The following is a 7,070-nucleotide window of genomic DNA, read 5'->3' on the forward strand; positions in this document are numbered from 1 at the left end:
ATCACTGACCACTTAACTTAAGAACTTATTTGTAACTTAATCACTGACCACTTAACTTAAGAACTTATTTGTAAGATTGCTTTCCCTGGCATTTCTATGTACTAGGTCATTATTAATAGGTTCTTACTTACTTTTACACAATTAGTAGATAACTGGTAGAACAAATACTTCTAATGGTTCTTGCTTTCATGAATCCCCCCAAAAACAAAGTATTTCATTATGCTATTAATTACCTTTACATTTTTTTATTCTTTCCCACAGCCACAATGATATTGATTGAAAATCACAAAACTCAATATTCATATTCACAGACACATTGTTATAATATAATACATGCTATTTAGCTATCGCTTCCAAAGTGACTAACATTGCAGTGAGTGCATATATTTGTCATGATCACATTTCCGTAATATACATTGACTAGACATATTATACAATAAAGAAATAGCGGCAGTATACAGATTGACTTACCAAAATAAGTCAGTGCTCAGCCGGGGGATGAGTAAAACAAATACAAAAGCTCACTGGCCATACAGATAGCATGTTATCCATGGTGTCATTTTAAAAGTTTTTAATGCACTGCATGGCCTTCTTCGGGTCATTGAAACGGTGTTTAGCCCCTCCAGGTGCGGTGAAAGATAGTACTGCAGGGTAGCCAATGCCGAATGGAATCTTTGTGAAGCAAACGTTTGCAGTCTAGGAAAGAGTGTCGGCGGTCCTGCGTAGCCTTGGAGAAATCCTGGTGGAAACTAATCTTGTGGTCCTGCCAGCGGACATCTCCGATTCCCCTGGCGAGGTGTCTCACGCGCTCTTTCTGTTGGAACCTCAGGAAGCGGACCACCAGAGGTCTTGATTGATTGAAAACTTTATTAGAAGATTTGCAGAAGTAGGTACATGAAAGTACATATTACATACAAGGTCAACTAACAGGATAAAAACCCAAGAAAGCCACTGGCTTATTTCAATTGGGGTCCTTGATTCTCAATTCATCGTTACATGTAAGACAGACAAAAGACGGTGTAGTCTCGGCGGAGCCCCGGGTTTTAGTGGGTTTAAATAAAGATAAACTAAACATAACTAAACCAAAAGAGATTGTCGATGAGTTTAATGATTACTTTGTCAATGTTGGCTATAACTTAATTTGACTAACTAAAATTGTGGACCCAATAATGAAGGACAGTGTAGACGAAGATATTATTGATATAAACACCAACACCATATTTCTGAAGAGAATTGAAGAGAAGGAACTGATTGATGTGGTAACCAAATTTAAGAATAAAAAATCTACAGATTGTAATGACATAGATATGAGACTAGTAAAAAACATCATAGAATATATTGCAAAGCCACTGACTCATATCTGTAACCAATCATTTCAAACCGGCATATTTCCCAAGCAAATGAAAATAGCAAAGGTCATTCCTATCTACAAAAATGGAAACAAGCAAAGTTTTTCCAACTATAGACCAATTTCTCTCCTTCCTCAGTGTTCAAAAATATTAGAAAAACTTTTTGTAGTAAGACTGGACGATTTTATAGAAAAACAAAACCTGACCATCAATTTGGATTTAGAGCAAATCGATCCACTACAATGGCAGTGATGGAATTGATTGAAAAAATATCCACAAAAATTGAAAGTAAAGATTAACTGTAGGGATATTCATAGATCTAAAGAAGGCATTTGATACTATTGATCATAGATTATTAATAAGAAGACTTGATAGATATGGCATTAGAGGGATAGCTAATTTATGGATTAGAAACTATCTTGATAATAGACACCAGTATGTACAAATAAACAATGATAAATCTGAACTGCTACGGGTCACATGTGGGGTCCCACAAGGTTCAGTGCTGGGTCCAAAGCTGTTTATTTTGTACATCAATGATATTTGCAATGTGTCCAAGTTGTTAAATGTTGTTTTGTTTGCAGATGATACAAATTTATTTTGTTCTGGCAAAGATTTGGAGCAGCTTCTGGATACAGTGGAAACGGAACTAAAAACTATAAAACGATGGTTTGACACAAACAAGTTGTCATTGAACTTATGATATTTGGAAATCGAAAAAGTAATAGTCAAGTACAAATCAAGATAGATAATGTTGAAATTGAAAGAGTTTATGAAAACAAATTTTTGGGAGTTGTTATAGACCACAAACTATGTTGGAAAACACACATAAACTACTTAAAGACTAAAATATCAAAGTCTATTGCAATACTGCATAAAACGAAAGACATACTTAATCCAAACTCATTACACATATTGTACCGTTCTCTAATAGTTCCGTACATAACTTACTGTGTGGAAGTGATGTATAACAGTTAAAGGAGTTAACTTATGGAATACTTTTGAAAAGGAAATGAAAATGTGTAGTACACTAAAAGGATTAAAAAAAATATTTAAAAATAAGACGATTAACAAGTATAAAACAGAGGTTTAAATATAGTTTTTGTTTGGTATTTTTTTTTACTTTTTGTTGACATGCGTAAGTGAAATTTTGTTTGTAAAAGTTTTATGCATTCATGGGGGGGGGGGGGGGGGGGGGGAAACATACATGTAACAAGGGTAGGCGCAATAAGCCATGGCTTCAGCCTACACCTTTTTGGTCCTGGTGTTATGCATTGTGACTGTGTACATTTTTTATATCTGTATTGTGAATTGTATTGGGGACCAAAATAAACATTCTCAATCAATCAAAATGAAGAATGTGTTTATATGCTGATTTGCATTCTGCTGCCTTTTCTATTATTGATGCTATTGTATTGTTGTTTATATCCTGCTTATTCTATTCGATGCAATGTCAATGTCTAATGGCACATGGCTGCCCAGTGTGTGTCTCCAGGACTGTCCCCTGGCCGGTCTGTGGCTCCAGGACTGTCCCCTGGCTCCAGGACTGTCCCCTGGCCGGTCTGTGTCTCCAGGACTGTCACCTGGCTGGCCTTTGGCTCCAGGACCGTCCCTTGGCTGGTCTTTGTCTCCAGGACCGTCCCCTGGCTGGTCTGTGTCTCCAGGACTGTCCCCTGGACGGTCTGTGTAGACACACATTGTTATAATATATGCTATTTAGCTATCGCTTTTTTCCAAAGTGACTTACATTGCAGTGAGTGCATATATTTGTCATGATCACATTTCCGTAATGTTTACATTAAGAATGTGTTTATATGCTGATTTGCATTCTGCGGCTATCACCTATTCTATTATTGATGCTATTGCATATACAGATATTGTTGATTGTTGACTGTTGTTTATATCCTGCTTATTCTATTAGATTTTAGTATTTCTGCTGCAATGCCAATGTCTAATGAACCTGAACCTGGAGAGTTGTATTCTGTGTATCCGTACGTTGATGTAATAAAAGCAAATTCTGATTCTGATCTATGAGCCCAGCGGAAAATCGAGCCCACAACCTTTAGCATTGCTAGCGCAGAGCTCTACCAACTGAGCCAGAAGGTTTTGCATAAATCCCACAAACAAACTCTGTCCAACCAGGACCAGATTATACACATTATTTCGGCATTCAAATTCTAAAAGACCTACATGGTGGATACATTTTGCCTGGCACAGATGCCATTATTGCAGGCTTCACAATGGGCAGCCTCATGGGGTCCATCCACTTCCGCTGTTCTGAACGGCCTGTTCCTCTGTCCCAGGTTCTCATGGTAGCACTTGATTCGGATCTTCTCCGTCAGCTTCTCCAGCAGGACGTCGATGTTGTCGGCTGCGAAGCTGCCCTCTTCCATAGGAGCGTCTTGGCATCCCTTGCACTTCTGGCGGAAGCGGCGCACCTTGACTGTCCCCTGGCCGGCCTGCAGGCGCATATGAAACACCACCAGCACCTGGTTGGAAGGCCAGCCCTTCTTACACTTGGAGCATCGGAAACTTTGCATTAAAGATGAGAGAGAAAATTATTGTTATTCCATTTTAATTGTCACTCTAACTGACAATTTGAAAGCAGAGTTAGTAGAGTAGTATAGCATCATGCAAAGGCTAGGTTAGGCTAAGCTAATGGTCATTATCTACTTTCAATCAAGGACCCCAATTGAAATAAGCCAGTGGCTTTCTTGGGTTTTTATCCTGTTAGTTGACCTTGTATGTAATATGTACTTTCACGTACCTACTTCTGCTAATCTTCTAATAAAGTTTTCAATCAATCAATCAATCAATCCCTACTTATCAACCTCCTAGACACAAGGTTGTCGTGCTAATAAACCGTCTCCCCTGCTACTGTTGCTATGCGGAATGGAATGTAACTTTAACAAAGAATAAATTGACAACATTGTATTGTATATTTTTGTATATGATGTTTATATATAACCTAGATAGGCTATTGTTCTGAAGCCAGTCCACTATCAGGTCTGTTACCTTTCTGAAGAGGAAGTATTAGGCTGTCTGGGAAAAGGTGTGACTCGTAAACATTTACATTTACATAAACAACTTTGCTGAGTGAAACCTGATTGTCCAGTGAAGTGAAGTGAAGTGAAACTTTATTTATATAGCGCCTTTCGTACATGAATGCAATTCAAAGCACTTTACAATAGAAACATCGTATAGGTTTCAGAGTGAAACCTATGTTGTTGGAAGTACAGTAGCCCAACAAAGCTACGATAGCAGCAGTCAAAACTGAGTGTGCTGAAAAACCCTGTCAGTGCATAGGTCAGATTTTGATATGGTGCTCAATTGAATTTCCTGTTTTTGGGGGCTATTGACAACTCAACATATCATTAGCCTCATAGCATAATTGCTATTTTTGCTATTAGTCCTATTTTGGCCAAATTGAGATATCTCCTTACTCTACTCTCCTAACACTGCTGATTCACTGTGCATTATTGCCATCAACCTGCCATCAACCTATCAGAATGCTTGTTTACATTCCAAAATCACTATTTCCCCAAGTCATCTCTTTAACAGGCTGACCACAAGTGAAGCATGACTTTTGGTCATGCTATGAGGCTAACGATATCTAACTTAAAACATAGTTTTTTTTTTGTATTGAACAGCATTTAAATACACATTCATCCCTTTAAATGCACATTGACTTTTAAAAATAGCAGTCAAATACAGCACACGCAGATATTGTATCCCTACAAGACTGTAACATTACAGGACTCAATAATTGATATTTATTGATTCTTACTTTGCATTTGCACTCCTGATGTACTGCTCCCACCCTGACGCTGGGCTGTCTGCCACGATGGAATCATCAAACTCGATCAGCCAGTGGTCTCCTCGATTTAGTTCCCCCATCTTAGTCTGAAAAATACGATGCCAGTCCTCGGTAGTCATTGCTGCTGTGAAAGAGGTTGAAGAGGTCAGTTCTTGTTGCCTGTGCCTGCCTGCTCACTGTCCTCAGTCTCTCTCTGTTACCCTGCCTGCCTGCTCACTGTCCTCAGTCTCTCTCTGTTACACTGCCTGCCTGCTCACTGTCCTCAGTCTCTCTCTGTTACCCTGCCTGCCTGCTCACTGTCCTCAGTCTCCCTCTGTTACCCTGCCTGCCTGCTCACTGTCCTCAGTCTCTCTCTGTTACCCTGCCTGCCTGCTCACTGTCCTCAGTCACTCTCTGTTACCCTGCCTGCCTGCTCACTGTCCTCAGTCTCTCTCTGTTACCCTGCCTGCCTGCTCACTGTCCTCAGTCTCTCTCTGTTACCCTGCCTGCCTGCTCACTGTCCTCAGTCTCTCTCTGTTACCCTGCCTGCCTGCTCACTGTCCTCAGTCTCTCTCTGTTACCCTGCCTGCCTGCTCACTGTCCTCAGTCACTCTCTGTTACCCTGCCTGCCTGCTCACTGTCCTCAGTCTCTCTCTGTTACCCTGCCTGCCTGCTCACTGTCCTCAGTCTCTCTCTGTTACCCTGCCTGCCTGCTCACTGTCCTCAGTCTCCCTCTGTTACCCTGCCTGCCTGCTCACTGTCCTCAGTCTCTCTCTGTTACCCTGCCTGCCTGCTCACTGTCCTCAGTCTCTCTCTGCTACACTGCCTGCCTGCTGCTTTGGCAACTGGTGTTATTAACTTGGAGGCAACATTTTGGGGAAAATGAAACTTACCGGTGCTTTCTCCATTTCCTTAAGTTTCTGTTTACTGTTAACTGTCTACCTGTCATTAAGATTAAGATTAAACTTTATTGTCTTTTATTGACAGAGCACTGAAGACAGTGTACTGAGACAACAAAATGTAGTTCGTGCACACGTCTCCTCCCAGGGAGAACAGAGCTCTGGGCTCTGGGCACAGGGTCAGCCATCTTCACAGGGTCAGACATCTTCACAGGGTCAGCCATCTTCATCTTCACAGGGTCAGACATCTTCACAGGGTCAGCCATCTTCACAGGGTCAGCCATCTTTACAGGGTCAGCCATCTCCACAGGGTCAGCCATCTTCACAGGTTCAGCCATCTTCACAGGGTCAGCCATCTTCACAGGGTCAGCCATCTTCACAGGTTCAGCCATCTTCACAGGGTCAGACATCTTCACAGGGTCAGACATCTTCACAGGGTCAGCCATCTTCACAGAGTCAGCCATCTTCACAGGGTCAGACATCTTCACAGGGTCAGACATCTTCACAGGGTCAGACATCTTCACAGGGTCAGCCATCTTCACAGGGTCAGCCATCTTCACAGGGTCAGACATCTTCACAGGGTCAGACATCTTCACAGGGTCAGCCATCTTCACAGAGTCAGCCATCTTCACAGGGTCAGACATCTTCACAGGGTCAGACATCTTCACAGGGTCAGACATCTTCACAGGGTCAGCCATTTTCACAGGGGCAGACATCTTCACAGGGTCAGACATCTTCACAGGCTCAGACATCTTCACAGGGTCAGACATCTTCACAGGGTCAGACATCTTCACAGGGTCAGACACCTTCACAGGGTCAGCCATCTTCACAGGGTCAGCCATCTCCACAGGGTCAGCCATCTCCACAGGGTCAGCCATCTTCACAGGGTCAGCCATCTTCACAGGGTCAGCCATCTCCACAGGGTCAGCCATCTTCACAGGGTCAGCCATCTTCACAGGGTCAGCCATCTTCACAGGGTCAGACATCTTCACAGGGTCAGCCATCTCCACAGGGTCAGCCATCTTC

The sequence above is a fragment of the Nansenia antarctica genome (assembly GCF_963989245.1).
Source record: "Nansenia antarctica genome assembly, chromosome: 1".
NCBI lineage: Eukaryota > Metazoa > Chordata > Actinopteri > Argentiniformes > Microstomatidae > Nansenia > Nansenia antarctica.